At 39.4% G+C, this 19343-nt stretch overlaps 1 pseudogene; it reads left to right on the top strand.

The window, feature by feature from the left end:
- Nucleotides 1-8403: 8403 nt before the first annotated feature.
- On the top strand, nt 8404-9401 carry LOC141518774 (creatine kinase B-type pseudogene; annotated as a pseudogene).
- Nucleotides 9402-19343: the final 9942 nt, after the last annotated feature.

Consider the following 19343-nt stretch of genomic DNA (forward strand, 5'->3'; position numbering starts at 1 on the left):
ACAATGAATAGAGCACTGGGCCTGGAGTCAGAAGCTGAGTTCAAATACAGCCTCCGACACTTAAAATTACCTAGCTGTGTGACTTTGGGCATGTCACTTAATTCCACTGCCATGCAAAAAACAAAAACAAAAAAACTAGATTAAAAAAATAAATAAAATAAAAACCCTATCAAACCATTAAAAAGTGAAGATAGGAAAGAAACTAGAAGTCCATTTGATTTATAGAATCATACATTCAGAGCCTGAGAAAATTTTAGAAGCCAGAGTCTACTCCCTCATTTGCCTAATGGGGAAACTGAGGCACAGAAAGATGCAGGAGTCACATAGCTAGTAACTAGCTGAGGTAGTTTGAAGCCAAGTCTTCCTGACTACAAATCCAGTGTCCTAACCACTATACCACAATGTATCAAGCCTTTTGAAGAGGAATTTTCTACAACTTCTCCAAGCTCTGCTTGGAAAACTTTTAGGGCAATACACTTTACTTCTGGACAACTCTAATTGTTAGGATAGATTTCCTTATATAACAATAGTTCCTCATAAAGTGGGGACCCAGGAGCTGGAGTAGAGGCCTTCTTCTTCACAAAGGGGACCCTTCTCAGCTCTGGACCCACATACACAAATCAAGTTCAATCATGGGGGGAACTCCTATCACCTTAAAAAAGCTCAAACCTTTTTCTCACTTTTGGGCTCTCTATACCACTACCCTGGAATTCTGGGGAAAATTATTTAAAGATTAGGTTTATTTCTCATGACTAGGATATATCCAAAAAGGGTAGTAGAAAGGCATTCAATGCACAGTGAAGATATAGTGTTTTACTTCCTCTACACACACACACAAAAAAGCACTTTAATATTGAAGACCTACAAGAGTGCGTTGACAGAAAAATTTAAACAAGCAGCAGCACTGTCAAAGCTATTACTATGTTCTCCCAAGAGAAGAATACTTAAGCCATGAAGACATGATGCAGTTTGCAGGACTGTTTAATAGGCATTTTACATTTCACCTCAACTCAACACTGTCAAAATTTCCTCCAGGTCCATGTCTTTTTTCAAGTCAAGTCAGGGGTTGGGCTCTTCCTCTAGCCAGTGGTTGGTTTCTTCTCCAAGAAGCTCTTAAAACTCAAGTCTGCCTCCAAGGTTGAACACATCCATCTCAGGCTTGTTGCTCCATCACCTATAATGAGGCAAAGAAACACAAAGCAGAAGAGGCAGCCAGAGATCCAGACCCAAGTTCACCTGGCTGAGTCTCTACTCTACCTGCCATGTGGAAGCAGTTATCATGCTGCCAGTTTAGAGAAAGTCACCCTTCCTTTCCCCTTCCAGGAAGTTCCAGAAATACATAATGCAATTTGTAGAACAAATAAAAAGAGAGAGAATAATACTCCTTTTTAAAGGTCCTTTGAGTCAATGGCTCTTCCTGCTCAACGGTCAATAAGGAGATTGTTCCATCATCTCAATACACCCAGCTCTTTCATCATGAAGGCATATGTCCTCAGAGTCCTTAGAAGTTTCCAAAAGAGATTTAGAGGACAGTACATGGGATGACCCCAATATGCCTATTCCCATGAATACTCCATGAGGTACAATCTCCAAACACTTAACATTGAACTGAAATAACCTTCCTTATTAGGGATAAAAAAACTTTCCTTTAATTTCCCTTTTTTTTGTAGGACCATATGACTTTAAAGATCCTTCCGGGCTCTGTCATTTCAAGTTCTAAGATCTCAGAGAAGTTCAGGGCAAATGGAAAGTTGAGTAAAAATTATTTGAGTGCCAAGGAAATGAAGGGAGGTGTGGAGTGAATTGTGAGAGTCATCCATTAGGGAGGCAAAACTCCACATAGTCCAGGGTTGACCCCGATGGATTTCCTTTGGGGCCACTGCCCAGAAAGATATCCCCAGAAAAGAGGAAGGATACATGCTGAAACTATAGCACCTTGTGCCAGGTAATATAACCCTTTGACGAAGGGGCAGCTGTTGGTATTTCCCCAATTGCTGCCTGATCTCCAATCCCAGGAATTCAACTGTCAACATACAATGTCTGAGGAAAATTCTTGCCTCTATGCCTAGGACAGCTAGATAAGCATGGGAGAGATAGCCCCCAAGTCCCTGGCAGCAGGAAAGGCATTCAGAGAAGATTTAATCTCCTCAGAGGCATTTGTGTGTGCCTGTCAGAATAAGAATAGTTAGCATTAGGGGGAGGCAGAAGGATGACTAAGTGGAACCAGACTAATGTCCCAGGCTGACCCAGAGGCTCTGGGTTTCAGCCCCTAACCAGATCCTTTGGGAAGCAGCCCTCTAGAACCATGTGATTTCCTCATACAGGCTGCATTTCTTAGCAGCTACTGCCTGGGTGAATAGAATGTGTCTGCTGCAATCCTTCCAGGAGGCAGGGAGAGAGAGACTAACAAAGCTGCAAGCCAAGAGAGGAGATACAGCTGGGCTTCTGATTGAGCAAAGTAGGGTCTCTATGTGAATGGTTGGGGGGGGGGGTAGGGTAATCTTGGGATCCTATAATCATAGAAAAGAGATGGAAGGAAATGTGGAGATCATTTATTACAACCTTCTCATTGTACTGTTGAGGAAACTGAGGCACAGAGCCCAAAAGAACTGGGAGTTGAAACCTTAGAAATCATTTAGTCCATCTCCCTCTCAATGGGAAATTCTCTCTGCAGCCCCCTGATGTGGGTCATTCAGCTTCTGTTTCAATATTACCAGTGATTGGGAGCTCACTAGACAGCCAGTTCCATTGTAAGAAAACTCTGATTATTAGGAAATATTTATAATAATCTAAAGACCACCTTTCTTTAACTTCCCCACTTGATTTTTACCTCCATATTTATTTTATTAATCCTTCTCAATTTCAGCAAATTTCAATTCACATTTAAGTGGCTATTGTGTAAGTCCTAGCCCTTTTTTAAAAAAATTTATTTATTTAAGGCAATGGGGCTAAGTGATTTGCCCAAGGTCATACAACTAGGCAATAATTAAGTGTCTGAGGCTGCATTTGAACTCAAGTCCTTCTGATCCAGGGCCTGTGCCCTATACACTGTGCCACCCAGGTGCCCTCCAGCCCTTTTCTAGGTTGAGACAAAGCTCGGTTTCAGTCTATCTGGGGCTGACATTGAAGTAGGAGGAAATGAGATGAGAGGCCATATGTTAGGAGTCAGAAGACCTAGACTCAAAATCCTGGTTCCCACCTTGAATCCTTAAGCTTCTTCCTTCTCTGGGGGTTTCACTTTTTTCCCCCTTCAATAAAATGAATGTTAGACTAGATGAACTCCTAGATTCAGTCTGGCTCTGACATTCTGTGATTGTTTTTCATACTGACTGAAACAGTTCTGCTGTTTCAAATTCTATTTCTTTTTGAGACACACAAGGTCTTCATGTCCCACCCAGTCTTCCATATTCGGGGTCTCCAGTGCTTGATCAGAAGAGGTATTTGGGAATCAGCCCAACCCAATCAATTAATAAACATTTGTGAAGTAGCTATGATATGCTGGGCATTGTGCTAAGCTCTGAAGATACAAAAAGAGACAAAAGATAGTCTTTGCCCTCAACAAACTTTCAGTCTGAGGAGAGACAACATACAAACATACACATATACAAAGCAAAGGACATAAAAAGGAAAAAAGAAATAATTAATAGAGGGAAGGCACTTGAATTAATCGGGGTTAGAGAAGGCTTCCTATAGAACAGGAGTGGGGAACCTTTTATCCCCACCAAAGGCCATTTGAATATTTATATCATTCAAGGGCCCTAAAAAATTATTAACTGAAAAATTAGCCTGCCATATTTGATCAAACATTTAATTAATTCACCCCTAAAAAGTTCCTAGAGTTATTGAATTTCAAGACCCACTTGCAATTACCTTGGCAGCACCAGATCAAATGATTGTGAGGGTCTTATAACTGCCCTCGGATAGAAATTCCCCCTTCCTGCTGTATAGAAAGTGGGATTTTAATTGGAACTTAAAAGAAACCAGGGAGTCCAACTATTGAAGTGAAAGAAGAAGAGCACCCCAGATATGGGGGACAGTCAAAGGAAATGGCTGGTGCCATATTTGTTAAGTAGCCAGCAAGCCAGTGTCACTGAACAGATGGGTTAAGGGTAAGAAGACTGGAAAGGTTGAAGGGGTTAGGTTATGAAGAGCTTTGAATGCAAATGAAGCATTTTTTTAATTTGCTCCTAGAAGGAAGCAACTGGAGTTTATTGAGTAAGGGAGTGACATAACCAGTCTTCCTGGCCCATGGGGCATTCCACCTCAGCCTGCCCTTCTGGCTGTGTGTGTGTGTGTGTGTGTGTGTGTGTAAAGTATGTACTTTAAAAGTAAAGACAAGGAAGTCTGGCAAGGAACAGGCTCTAGCAACTGAAGGCATCAGGAAAGGCCTCACAGAGGTGGCACATTGGCTGAACTTTGAAGAGATAAGGTTCCTAAGAACGGCAGATGACAGGGAAGTGCACTCTAGGAATCAGGAGCTGCCTGTTCAAAAAGAATGGAGAAAACAAGAGGGATATCATGTGTGAGGAAGAGGAAGAGTCCCTTTTTGACTAGCCTGAAGAGTATGTGAATAATCTGTGAAAAAGAGTGGAAAGATGAATTGTAGCCAGGGTGTAAAGGAGGTTTTGGGGTGTGTTTTTTTGGTTTTTTTACAAGGCAATGGGGTTAAGTGGCTTGCCCAAGGTCACACAGCTAGGTACTTATTTAGGTTTTTGAGGCTGGATTTGAACTCAGGCACTCCTGACTCCAGGACCAGTGTTCTATCCACTGAGCCACCTAGCTGCCCCTGTAAAGGGTTTTACATGCTAAAAAAAAAATTTGGTTCTTGGGGTAGAAAAGAGAACAACAGTTATGCTAGCAGCTCTTTATTATCTGATCCTGTCTGAGGGTTGAGCTAGCTGGATGGGGAACTGAACTGAGTCAGGAAAACTCTCTCTGCTCAACCCTGGTCCAGTGGCACTATCTCTCCTCCTACCCTCTTTGGAGGTAGTGATTAGTAAATGTTTCTTTATTGACTAAAGAGACAAATATCCATACTGTGGGAATAGTCCATTTCAGAGAGAGCTCTAAAATTGCCCCCAATTTTTATACTGGCACCACCTCCGGGCTTTGCCAGTCTACAGTTCAATGGGGCCTTAGCTCCCTCTGCTGGGCAGTTCCTAGCCCTATATCTTTAGCTCCCAGGTAAGATTGGAGTCCAAGGTAGTATTTTTTCTCAGTACTTTTTTTGCACAAAAACTCTGGCAAAGAAAACCCTTTATCTCCATCTCCAAAAGTCATTCATCCCCTGCCTAACCAACCTGTTTCTTGAGTGTCCTTCCCCCTTCATCTGGAGATGTATACCAGATTCTAGACTCGTGTTAATTACTAAGTCCCTTCTCTACCTATGGAGTGGGAAAGGTAATAATAATAATAATTATTATTATTATTTAGAGTTTGAAATACACCAGGAAGTCTGCTAAGTGCTGTACATTTATTAGCTCCTTTGATTCATACAACAAATCTGGGAAGTAGATACTATTAACCCTATTTTACAGGTGAGAAAACTAAGGCAAACAAGTTAATTGTCTTGCCCAGGGACACAGAGCTAGTAATGTCTGAGACCAGATCGAACTTATGTCTTCCTGACTCCAGGACCAACTAACTCACTACCAAGGACTACAGAGGAAGACTGAAAAACAGAGACAGAGACAGTGTCAGAGAAAGACAGATAGAGAAGTGAAGAGATAAAGCAAAGAACCTGAAGGGGAGAAGGGAAAATCTTGGAAGGTCAGAAAGTGGAGGCTGATCTTGTTTCTTTTACCAATCAACCAGATGACACAGTACTTCAAAGCAAAACAAAACAAAGAAATAAAAAACATCTTTTCATTGAGCAGTGTAACAAGAAGGACTAAATCACAGAGTCAAAAGAAGTCTGCCTGGCCACAGGGCATTCCACCTCAGCCTGCCCTTCTGGCCCTTTTTTCATAGGCTGCATTCCTGGTAGATCTGTTGGATTCCATCATTCACAGTGTTAGGTGAGAGGCAATGATGCAAAAGGAGAGCACTTGGGGCTTCCCATCTTACACACACACACACACACACACACACACACACACACACACACACACAGCATGTGACTCTGTAAATTGGGGCCCCAGTACTGTTTTTTTCTGTACTAGATGAAGAGTGGAGGTTCCAGCTTTGTAAGCTTCTAAAAAGTGGGGAGGGCACCTAGCATCCTGGCTTTCCAAAGTCTGGCCCAGTTGGCACAGCACAGAAATACTGCAGAATAAGATGGGACATTCAAAGTCTAAGCCTGGCAGCAATGCCACTTCTGCACTGTGAACTTGGTGGAACTTAGCTAAGTTGAACCTCTTCTCCCTAGATAATAATTGGTAGAAGGGAGAGTATATATGGTGGGGGAAATATTTGTCTTTTGCTCTTTCTTTATCTTCAACATACATAATTCTATGTAAGAACAATCCAGGGTTAAGTGGATGACAAATGGAAATAGTGAGCTAGTCACTGGCCCCTAACAATGGGGAAAACAAGACTGCTGGGAGCTCAAATTGATGGCAGTAGAAAAGAGATCTTCCTCAAATTCCTCAGATTCCCCTAATTGTAAACTCCAACCATTCGATGGGAACTATGAAGTGCCCACCATGTCCAACCCCATACAAAGAGTGAAATGATCCCTACTCTCCACTCCAATGGGAAAGGGGATGCATACGTATGGTCAGGGAAACACTCAAAAAATGACAGCCCCACTGACACCTGTCTCTGTCTCCAGCACTGCTTCTTGGAATCAAAGACATCATCTTGTGGGATCAATGGGTTTCAACTGCTTTCTCTGCTGAGCTGAGATCTTTGCCTCTACCAAATTACTCTCTGTGAATGTCTCTGTCAAACTTCTATCTGAAGGTATCTCTGTTGAATGGAAGTTTATAAAAATCATAATTTAGAACTATAAGGGAATTTTATGGCCAACTAGCTGGTTTTATTTCATACACATTGAATCTGAGATGCCTATGAAATATCTTGCTTAACCTGAATATGGGACCATAATTCAAAAGAGACATTAGGACTGAATATGTAAATTTAGGAAGTTACCTTTATATAAACAATCAATAAATTTATGGAAGCTGATAAAAATTACTGAAGGAAAGAGTATATATTGAAAGAAAAGAAAACATGGTCCAGCCAGAACAAAGTCTTGGGGACACACACATATAGTGAATGAGAGGAGGAATCATTAAATTAGTGGACCAAGGAAAATTCAGACTGGTAAGAGGAAACTCAAGAGACATTAGTGTCACTGAAGTCAAGGGGGTAAAGTTCATCAGAAAATTCCTCAAGTGAAAAAACTAAACAGACAACTAAAATATGGATATAGCAATAGAGTGTATTTGGGCCCCACATGTGTAGTAAGGTGTAGTAGATGGTGAGGAGACTATTGTGTGAGTTTCCAAGAGAGACAGAAGAAAAATCTTTAGCCCTTCTCCCCAACACTTCAAGGGAGACTTTCATTCCATCCAGAAAGGGAAACAGATGTTGCCTTGGATTTCAATTAAACAGGCTCCAATCTTATCCAACTAGGAGACCCAACTTCTGTTTAAACTTTAAGCAGAATCCAGTTTGAGAGTTCTTTTCTCAGGGGAAAGAGCCTATCCTTGTTCTCTCCATTAGAATTTAGGGTAATCCAGCTCATGAAGAAGAAAATCAACCAGAGGGGTCTGAATGGAGATGGATCTCACTGTCCAGATTGCTGGAGATAGTGGCTGTCTCATGATCATGTTACATTCTCATCAGGAGTTGAAGACTCTCAGTAACTTCTTCATTAAATGTTTACCAAGTAGAGTTGATTTTCACTTTTCAAGAGCATTCCCTTTTCAAAAAAATATTTAAGGCTTTCAGGTTCTCCGTGGGTTATCTTATCTTTGGATAACAAAGAAACCACTGACCACAAATTTATTGATTGCTAGCTAAAGCAATTAATGATTAATGATCCAGAAACTCTGTCTCTTGGGATTTTTCATTCATTACAGTAGTCAAGGATTTTACAAATCAGTCTTTTCAGGCTTCTTATACCTTACTCCCCCTTACTTTCTCCACAATCTTGTGACACTGACCTCCTTGAAATTCGTCATATGTATGCCTAGAATTCTCTTTCAATCAACCAATAGATTGATAAATTAATAAACATTTATTGATGTCTATTATTATGTGCCAAGCATAGAACTGGGGATACAAAAAAAAGAGAAAAGAAAGTTCCTGCCCTCAGAGATTGTAAAATCTAGTGGAGGGGAGGATTTGGTGACTGAGCTCAAGTTAAGCTTCTCTGAGATCTTAGCACAGGAATGGCAGCATCTTCTGAATTCCTCTCCTTCTGCAACCCCTGAAGCACCCTCACCTCCTGCCATCATGCCATTATCCAATATCCATAACATGCTGAAGTCCCACTACCCTCACTGAGGAGGAATATCCCAACCTCTCCTTGTACAACAATGACATGGTTAAGGTGCTGACTCCAAAACTCTACAAAAAACTCTGGGATAAGGTTTTCCTGTGGATGATGTCATCCACATCAGTAAAGACAGCCCAGGGCACCCATTCATCATGACTGTGGGCTCCTTGGCTGGAGAAGAAGAGAGCTATAAATATGTTCAAGGAACTGTTTGATCCTATCAATGAGGACCAACATGGAGGCTACAAACCTTCAGATGAGCATAAGACTGACCTTAACACTAACAATCTGCAGGGTGGTGATGACCTGGACTTCAACTATGGGCTGAGTTCTCATGTTCCAATTGGACGGAGCACCTGAGGATTCTGCCTGCCCCATGTTGTAACCTGGCCAAAGAGAAGCTCTCTGTTGAATCTCTGGTCATCCTGGAAGGTGCCCTGAATGGGAAGTACTATGCTTTGAAGAATGTGATTGAGCAGAAACAGCAGCACCTGATAGATGACTACTTCCTCTACAATATTCCTCGTCTCCCCACTCCTCTTGGCCTCTGGCATGGCTCTAGATTGACCCAATGGCAGGGGCATTTGGCACAATGACAAGACCTTTCTGATTTGGATCAATGAGGAAGATCACCTGAAGATCATTTCCATGCAGAAGGAGGATAATATGAAGGAGGTGTTCTCACACTTTTAAGACTAAGAACTAGGAGTTCATGTGGGTCTATAAACAGGTGTCCACATCAAATTTCCCCACCTGGGCAAGCATGAAAAGTTTGGTAAGGAGCTGAAAAAGTCGAGGCTGCAGAAGAGGGGGTCAGGGAGTGTGGACATAGCAGCTATGATGGTGTCTTTCATATTTCCATTGTTGATGGACTGGACTTCTCTGTGGTGGAGTGGTGCAGATGGTGGTGGATGGTGTGAAGTTGCTCATTGAGATGAAGAAACATTTGGAGTAGGACCAGTTCATCACTGACCTTATGCCAACCAAGAAAGGAGCAGTTGCCCCCCCACCCAAAAAAAGGTTCTGTCTTCCCAATTTAATGGATGAATGAATAATCACCAATCTTCCTGCCTATGTTGCCCTGGGAGGCCTTAGATGCAGCCCACCTAATGCTGTTAAGAAGTTTTCCTTCCTTCCATGTTAGAGTTTTATTTTTGATGACTAAGATATTGCTGAATGCTGAAATAATAAACTATTGTTCTGGCCTAAAAAAATCTAGTGGAACACTTAATAATTACCTAGCTGTGTGGCCTTGGGCAAGCCACTTAACCCCATTTGCCTTGCAAAAACCTAAAAAAAAAAAAATCTAGTGGAGAAGACAACATGCAAACAAATATATACAAAGTCAGCTATGAACAGAATAAACAGGAAACAATTAACAGGGGAAGGCACTAGAATTAAGAGGGGTTTTGGGAAGGCTCCCAATTAAAAAAAAATGTGATTTTAATTCAGACTTAAGGGAAACAAGGAAGTTAGCAGTAAAAGAGCAGAGGAGGAAGAATGTTCCAGGTATGAGGGATAGCCAGAACTGAAAGGTGGAATGTCTTGTTTGTGGAATAGCCCAAAATCAGTGTCACTGGACTGAAGTGGGTATAAAAGGTATAAGAAGGCTGGAAAAGTAGGGGTACAGTGCTAGATTATGAAGGGCTTTGATTGTCAAACATAAGATTTTTTTTATTTGATCCCAAAAGTAAAAGAGAGTCACTGGAGTTTATTGGGGAGAGGTGTGTGTGTGTGTGTGTAACATGAATGAACCTGAACTTTAGGAAAAATCACTTTAAATCATTTGTAATGATCCAAATGTGAGATAATGCACCAGAGTAATAGCAGTGTCAGAGGAGAAATCCATAGGCCTTGACAAAACTTGGATATGGAAAGTGAACGATAATAAGGAGTCTAAGATGACTTCTAGGCTGTGAGCTTGAGGAACTGGAAAGATGGTATTGTCCTCTATAGTAATAGGGATGTTGGGAGAGGAAGGTTTAGAAGGAAGGAAGGATAATGAGTTCTAGTTTTAGATATATTAACTTTCAGATATCTATTCAATATCCATTTCATGCTATCTGAAAGGCAGTGGGAGATGTGAGATTGGAGGCCAGCAGAGAATTTGGGGAAGGTAGATTTGAGATTCATTAACAGAGAGATGATAATTATCCATGGGAGCTACACAGTCAAAACTATTTAGATTAGAAGGAAAGCAGAAAGCTAGGTAATAATTTTTTCACAGCAAGTGTCTCAAAGACATTTCTCAAATAGAAAGAGAATTGAATCAAATTTATAATATCAGTTATTCTTAATTGATAAATGGAAAAATGATATACACAGCCATGTTTCAAATGAAGAAATCAAAGCTATCTCCAGCCATATAAAAATGCTCTAAATCACTATTGATTAGAGAAATGCAAATTTAAAAAAGTCTTAGGTGGCATCTCATACCTATCAGATTGACTAATATGACAGAAAATAAAATGATAAATGTCAGAATGGATGTGGGAAAATTGGGACACTAATGAACTAATAGTAGAGTTATGAACTGATCCAACCATTCTGAAGAGTAATATGAAACTATGCCCAAAGGGCAATCAATTTATGCATATCCTTTGATCCAGCAATACCACTACTACATCTGTATCCCAAAGAAATTGTTACAAAAAGAAAGGGAAAAGGACCTACGTGTACAAAAATATTTATAGTGGCTCTCTATGTGTTGCAAAGACTGAGAAAGTGAGGAAATGCCCATCCACTGGGGAATAGCTGAACAAGTTGTGGTACTAATGTATTGGAATACTCCTGTGCTGTAAGAAATGAAGAGCAGGATGCTTCCAGAAAAACCTGGAGTGACATATATAAACTGGTGCAAAGTGATATAAGAAAAACCAGGAGATCATTGTATACAGTAACAGCAGTATTGTAAGAATATGCAAGTGTGAAAAGGCTCTAAATCTCTGATCAAGACAATGATCCAAGACTAATCCAAAAGACTCATGACAGAAAATGAGGAGTTGAAGAAGCACATCCAGAGAAAGAATTGGCGATGTCTAAATGCAGATCAAAGCATGTTATTTTCACTTTATTTTTTCATAGGTTTTTTATTTTTGTTCTGTTCCTTCTTATACAATATGATTAATATGGAAATGTTTTATTTTATTATTTTTATTTTTGTAAATTTTTTAACATTTATTATGTTTATATCAAATTGCTTGCCATCTCAGGGAGGAGGGAGGGGAAAGAGAAAGGGAGAAAGTTTGAAACTCAAAATTTTATTTTAAAAGAATGTTTAAAATTGTCTTTACATTGGAAATTGGTCATTGAAAAAAAATTCTATTTAAAAGAAAAAAATTCCATGGGAGCTGATGAGATCAATATTAGTAAAGTAGTACAGAGGGAGAAGAGAAGTACCAGGACAAAACCCAGTGAGACCCTTATTCTTAAAAGGCATGACTGAAGGAGATTGAAGGAGTGGTCAGATAGGAGGAAAACCAGAATAGAGTGGTCCTGGAAAAGTTAGAGAGAAGAGAGTAACAAGGAAGAAAGTGAACAATAGTGTCAAAGGCTGCAGAGAGGTCAAGGAGAATGAGGATTGAGTAAGGACCTTGAGATCTGGCAACTGAGAGATCATTAGTAATTTTGAGGAGAGCAGTTTGGGTGGAATGATAAGGTCAAAAGTCAGACTGTAAGGGGTGAAGAAGAGAATGAGAGGAGAATGGAGGCACCTATTGTACCTGATCTTTTTGATTCATCTGGCTTACTTCAAGCTCTAACTAAAATCCCAGGAGAAGCCTTCCTTTTAATTCTAGTGTCTTTTCTCTGTTAATTATTCCCTACTTAATTGTGTATGTAGCTTATCTGTACATAATTGTTTGCATGTTGTTTCACTCTTTAGCCTTGTGAATTCTCTGAAGTCTGTCTTTTCCCCTTTATCTTACCAGGACTTAGCAAGGTGTCTGGTATTTAGTAGTGCCACCACCACTACCCCCACCATCCCCTCCCAACAAAAGCTTAACAGTCTGACTTTCTGTAAGTAGATAAGTCTGTCTCTTACCTCTAAAGGCTAAGAAACACAAACCAGCCTGTCATCTAACTAATGCCTAAAGACAGTTTTTCTTCAAAGGGACTTCCACTTGGTAAGAAGTATAAATTTATTCAGTTCCAAAGCAACAGCTAATTCTGTCCAGGTAGGTCAACTCTTAAACAGGTGACTAAGCAAGAAAAGGCTCAAATTGCTCACAATTATTCCGTTCAGCATGGTTGCACCCTTCATTTGCAAAATTGGCTGTCCTCTGGCCTGCACATTTATCTGCACAACCCTTAGTCTCTATCTTCTTTCTCTCTGTGGTTTCTACCACTCATGATCTTTTTATCCTTCCTTCCTTTCAACTATTGAACCCTACATTTCTCATCAGTTCTCTAATTGATAAATAGTTACATATATTCAATAAAATATATATCTACCTGTAACTACTTTCAGTGGATCTAAATGTGGGGAGGTGGGGGGGGGGAGGAAGAGGTATAAAGTATAAGAAAACTGAAAAGGGGGGCATTAGGACATTTGGATGCCAAATAGTATCAAGATATCAGGAATCACCCTGTCTTCCAGACTAAGGTCCAGCAAACAAGTTGTGCCCTGAGCTTGGCATAACAATCCTTTGTATGGGTCCTCTAGATGACTTCACCCTCTGAGAAATGCTGTCATAGAATTTATGGTTTTCATATTAATTGATATGATAATTATAATGATATAGATTTGTTAAAGCCTCCCTATTTCCCAAGAGGTCCTGACCAGACAGTTGGAACTGCAGCCAAAATGCTGCAACAGAAAAATAATCACATCTTACATACTAACAGTTGTGGAGCTATAACTGCTAACTGAATTGAACCAGGTGTTGTATTCTTCTTCCCCCCATAGTAACTCTAGTTCTCTACTCCACTGAATGATCACAAGGATCAACAGCCCTAATGACCTGAAACAATCACAAGGCTCAAGGGGTCTAATAACTTGGAGACTGTTCCCATAGAACCCAAGAACATTTGTGTTGTCCTCAAAAATATCTGCATGAGTGGGCCTGCCATGGAACTATTTACTTAAGATCTAAGAATGACTGTCTTATGGTCCAAACTCTTGTAATTTTCATGCTTAAAAATCCTATTCCTTCCTTGGGGATGGGGTGGGGGGCTGCCCCTGTGACATTCACCTTGGCGAACCACTCCCCAAGCACTACCCTTGTCCAACCCATTATGGAAATAAATTTAAGTAAGGTCTTTCCCCAGTGGCTGCTTTCTCCTCTTCTCTTTTCTTCTGTGCAGGATGGTCTCTTTCTTTCTCTAAACCAAAACCTCAGGCTCCCAGCCTGGCAGGACTCACTGGAGACTGAGCACAAGCCTGCTCTGAGGACTGCTTCCCTTTCTCTCTTTCCCTCAGGTACTCTTGTCTAGATCTTTGTTATTCAGCCTGACCTCAAGCAGCTTGTGAAATAAAAATCTTAACTTTTCCAACTCAAAAAATAAAAAACACCTTATCCCTGCTATAAGCAGTAAAATAATTATATGAAATGATTCTGGGACCCAGAATCTAGGACTGGCCTTGAAGTCAGGAGGACAGGAGTTCAAATCTGGCCTCAAACCCTTGACTCTTACTAGCTGTGTGACCTTGGGTAAATCACTTAACCCTGATTGCCTCACATCCAGGGCCATCTCCAGTGGTCCTGATTCATATCTGACCATTGAGCCTGATGGTTCTGGAGGAGAAAGTAAGGTTGATAACTTAGCACAACACCCCTTCACTCAAATAGAATCAAGTTCTTGTCATGGGCATCACCTCCCTGTCATGATTCTCGAAAATGAAGGACAAGTGGTGCAGTGGACAGGGCAACAACCTGGAGTCAGGAGGACCTGAGTTCAAATATGACCTTAGCTGTGTGACCTTGGGCAAGTCACTTAACCCCACTGCCTTAAATAAAAATTAAAATAAAAAAAAGAAAATGCAGGACAAACATTATTATCAGGGTTACAGCTCATTGAGATTTCCCCACACTGTCTCAGGTCCCCTCCACATCCCCACCTCACTCAGGGCAGGACCCTAGCATATGTGTCTTGGTTTACAAGCAGTTTCCCTCACTTTGAAATTAAACTTTTCTTTGATCCTAAACTACTTTTTCCTGGCTTGTTCATCCACAGGTTAGCAGCCAGTTAGGTCCAGTTAACAGGTCTAGTCTGAAAATGGTTTTAAAACCTAAGCTATTACCTGAAGTTGATTGAATAGAGAAGTCACATTGATGCAAAAGAAAGATAAGAGAATTGTGAATGTACTGAAAGAAATTGGGTGGAGATGTAAATTGACCACCACCTACTCTTGAGATGTAAATTGACTAGAAGTAGAGAATTATCATTGTAACAGAAACAATTTCTAATCTCAAATTGGGTGGAAATCGCCATTACCATTGATTCATTGTTTAATGTAAAATTTGTAACGTGATCTCCTTAGACTTTACCCTCTAGTAAGAGAAAGGTAGTTCACCTTTTGCCCACTGGATGAGAGGTAAGACCTAAAAACCTGGGTTAGGCTAGAGCTCAGGGCCAACCTGTGGTTCAGTCAACACTGCTTGGCTGTTTCTCTCTCTCTCTCTCTCTCTCTCTCTCTCTCTCTCTCTCTCTCTCTCTCTCTCTCTCTCTCTCTCTCTCTTTTTCTCCCTCTCTCCCCAATTCCTTTTATGTATTGTAACTCCTTTTAAATTTTTGTTTTGTTTCTCCCCTTGCTTTCTGGAGTCTAAATAAAGATTCCTCACAGGTAGAATTGAACTCAAATAGCCAGCGGCTGCAACATGGCAGGCAGCACAGTGTAGGATGGACTAGAGTAGTAAGAGAGTTTATGCAGGAAGACCAATTAGAAGTTACTGAAAGCATCTAAGTAAGAAATCATGAAGTACTAAACCAAGAGTAGTCATGTCAGTGGAAAGAAGAGATAGGATACAATATTTGTTTAAATTTGTTTAACTGAATTATTTAATTAAATATTAACATCTAGTAAAGGTCATGATGCTTAAGATGAGATTTGACAAAATCAGAGTCCACTGGTATTTAGGAACAAAACATTGATCCTCAATAGATAAGTTATCTGAAAATAGGAACTGGGGGGCAGCTAGGTGTCGTAGTGGGTAAAGCACCGACCCTGGAGTCAGGAGTACCTGGGTTCAAATCCAGTCTCAGACACTTAATAATTACCTAGCTGTGTGGCCTTGGGCAAGCCACTTAACCCCATTTGTCTTGCAAAAACCTAAAAAAAAAAAATAGGAACAGGCAGTTTTCAAAAGAAAAAATGCAAGCAATCAACAATCATATGAAAGAATATTCCAATTCCCTAATATGAGAAATGCAAATTAAAACAATTCTGAGACTCTATCTCACACCTATGAGACTTGCAAAAGATGAAAATGTTAAAATGTTGGAGGGATTGTTGGAAGACACACCAATATTAGCATTATAGGTGGAATTGTAAAGGAATCTAACTATTGTGGGAAACAAGTTGGAATTATACCAGAAAGTCACAAAACTGTATTTACAGTTCAGCACTGAATCACCCACATGCTGGAAGTAGCTGGGAAATTTGTCATCTCTGATTCAGTCAAATGTTGAATCACTATCCCCCCAGAACCCTCAGAAATTTTCAAGGGGATTCCAGTCTCACACTCCCTTAGGCCAATAAGCAAAATCATAGAACAATTTACATTGAAAGATTTCCAAGTTCTGACAAATACACTAGCAAGTTGTTACTTGAGTTAATCATGAAGCATGCCTCGGGCTTTTTAGTAGAAATGTAGAAAACTATAGGTGTGGAATGAATCATGAACTTTCAAATATGACCAAAATGTTCAGTTATTTTGTTTAACTGTACTACTATTGAACGGAGGCAGACAGTAGAAAGTGAAATCAATTTAAAAGAAAAGAAATTCTAGAAACTCAAAAGAAACAAGCACCTTCTAATTAACACCCTGAAAAATTCTTAAATGAATTCAGTTTCATAGATTTAGAAGTGAGAGAAATAATTATTAAAAATCTAATTATTAATATTGGGGAGAAATAGATTTAGCCCTCTCAGAAAACTTATTCTCTACTAAGCCAAACAAGTATCTGAAAAGACTTAGGTGAAAAGAATGAGGGGCTGCTAGGTGGTGCAGTGGATAGAGCACCAGCACTGGGCCTGGAGTCAAGAGTAACTGAGTTCAAATCAATAATTACCTAGCTATGTGGCCTTGGGCCCATAGCCTTGCAAAAAAAAAAAAAAACTAAAAAAAAAAAAAGAAAAGAATGATATCAGATTAACTTTCTCCTTAATCTTGCAGTGGAGAGAATTTAATTGTATTCTATTCAAATTTAGGCGGGGTTAAATTCTTTGATCAGATTGTCCAAGGCTGGGGGTGGTTTGGAAGTAAACAACATAATCATAGTAACTTTCCCCTCTCATTAGAATAGCTCCACCTCTCATTGCAATCATTAATAGTTAACCACTCAGAGTTGATTTCCATCCTCAAAAGCAACCAATTTTCCAAAAGATAAATAGATATAGATGTATGGATATATAAACATTGAATGGGTTCCATTATTTGTCTTTGACTAAGAGAGACTGCCGAATAACTATTCTTTTATTAATAATATGGTAGCATTATTAACAAAATGATAATTACCCAGAAACTATGTCTCTTGAATTTTTTAATTGTCACAGAACTGAAAGGAACCTTAAAAGCCATTTAGCCCTTATCCCACACCTAGTTTATAGTCAAAGAAATCTAGTCCCAGGGAGGAAAAGTGACTTGCCTAATATAATAAAGCTATTTTTTTCTTAAGTACACACCAACCATGTTATTCTCCCACTCAAACTTCAATGACTCATTTTTGCCCCTAGGACTCTTGCTTTCTTCAACTCATTCACTATTTTTACATAAAGCATTTTGTATTTATTTTGTATTTATTCCATATATGTTTCATATGTAGATAACAAGAGATTTGTCAAAGAGGGCTGATGTCAAGGGCATGCACAAGAACCCTACATGGTTGACTACACCTGCTCAGTAAAAGTTCAAAACTTCTAAGAGTATATAATAACATGGAATGGAGGGGCTCACCTTTAAACTTTAGAGCATTTATAAGTATCCTATAACTCTTTCCTGACTACTTTTTGCCAGATGAAAAAAGGCCCTTCTGATTGGCTGCTGAGCTGGACTTTCACATATATACTAAAAGGCATTAACCTGCCAATTGTGTCTCTCCTTTGGATTGTCAGCTCTCGAGAGTAGGAATTGCCTTTTTCTTCTTTTTGTATCTGCAGCACTTTGTATCCCCTGACACATAGTAGGCATTTAATATTTATTGATTAATTGATTACTTTCTGACTGGTGAGTGAAGAAAGAACTGCTTCTAGCCTGGGGGTCAATACCAGCTTGCCTTTTCTCCTCACCTGGACAAATACATAGGGATGAGCATCATTGAATGGCTACTTTTCAGGCTCTGATATATCTTTTCTTCCCTGCTTAGGTATCACAGTATTAAAGGAAAAATATCTTCATCAGCTTTAATCCCACAATAATTCTCAAACCTTCTTGACTGTCTCTCAACTGAAATGGGAAATTCCATTTCTCCTCTTTTAAACTTTCATAGATGCTATCTTCCCCTCCGCCCATAAAAGACTATAGTTTTATATGCAAATGAACCAATCAAAATTTAAGAGGGTACATCTTTGACGAAAGGGGTTCCATGCCCTTTATGAGCTGCTATGGGCCAATCAAAACCTGAAAGGGGGCATGCCCTTGTTTCCTACCCCTGAGATCCTAAAATTTCATCAAGTGAACTCTGGGAGACTTAATGATCTGGGGATTAATTACTTATATGCTCCAATATTTCAGTGGATCCAATGTTGGTACAACTTCTAATGAGGCAGATTGCAAAAATTCTCATTACATAATAATAATATTGTATCCTTGCTCTCTACCAGGAACTGTGTGTCATCTTAACATGGGCAATGCAAGCTTTTGAACAACAACAACAAAAACAGAAAAGATACAAGTGGGAGTAATACATTTGCATTTATCCCTGACAGAATTAATATATAATAATATAGTAAGTATTTAAATAGTGATTTAAGTTTTGCTTAAACATTAAAATGTTATTTCTTTTTATACTAAGAGGAACCCTGAAATGTAGGTATTATTATTATTCTAATTTTACTTGTAAGGAAACTGAGTCAGAAGTAAGTGAATATGAGTCATTCACAAAAAGATATGAAAAAAATGGCTTATAAAAAATACAAACTGTCAACAATCACCTGAAAAATTGTTCAAACTGATTAATAATCAGAGTAGTACAATTTAAAACAACTGAAGGAAACTATTATTTCTGCCATACTAATAAGCAATTATTGAATTAGGCCCAATTTTCACTTTTTCTACTTACTCATTCAGAAATCAATCCCTGGGGGAACTTTTTGAAGTGTAGGGTTGATAATGAGAGGGATAATACTGATCTGTTCAAAAGGTAAAGAAATTTTAGTTTAGGTGAATTGATGAATTCCAACCGATTTTGTTTTACTTACAGATCAGAGAAAATATGGATACTCCCTTTTGCCCATATTACTCTAGAAAGGTGTTCTGCTTATAGGTAAGTCTCTTTGACCAAAACTAAGTGATTAGATCACATCCAGGTCCTCATTATAATAAGCTCACTTTCCATTATAATGTTCATTCTCTCTTTGCAGAGTTGATTCACCTCAAGTGTACCCCAGTTTCCAAAGGTTTTATAAGTATTGACAGTTTCCCAGGTTAAGGTCTCTTTGGTAGTCGAGAAGACATATGAGCTCATTTTGTTAACTTACTCACTAAGCAGTGGTTGATAAAATTGATTATAATTTACC

Source organism: Macrotis lagotis, chromosome 1 (genome assembly GCF_037893015.1).
Source record: "Macrotis lagotis isolate mMagLag1 chromosome 1, bilby.v1.9.chrom.fasta, whole genome shotgun sequence".
Lineage (NCBI taxonomy): Eukaryota > Metazoa > Chordata > Mammalia > Peramelemorphia > Peramelidae > Macrotis > Macrotis lagotis.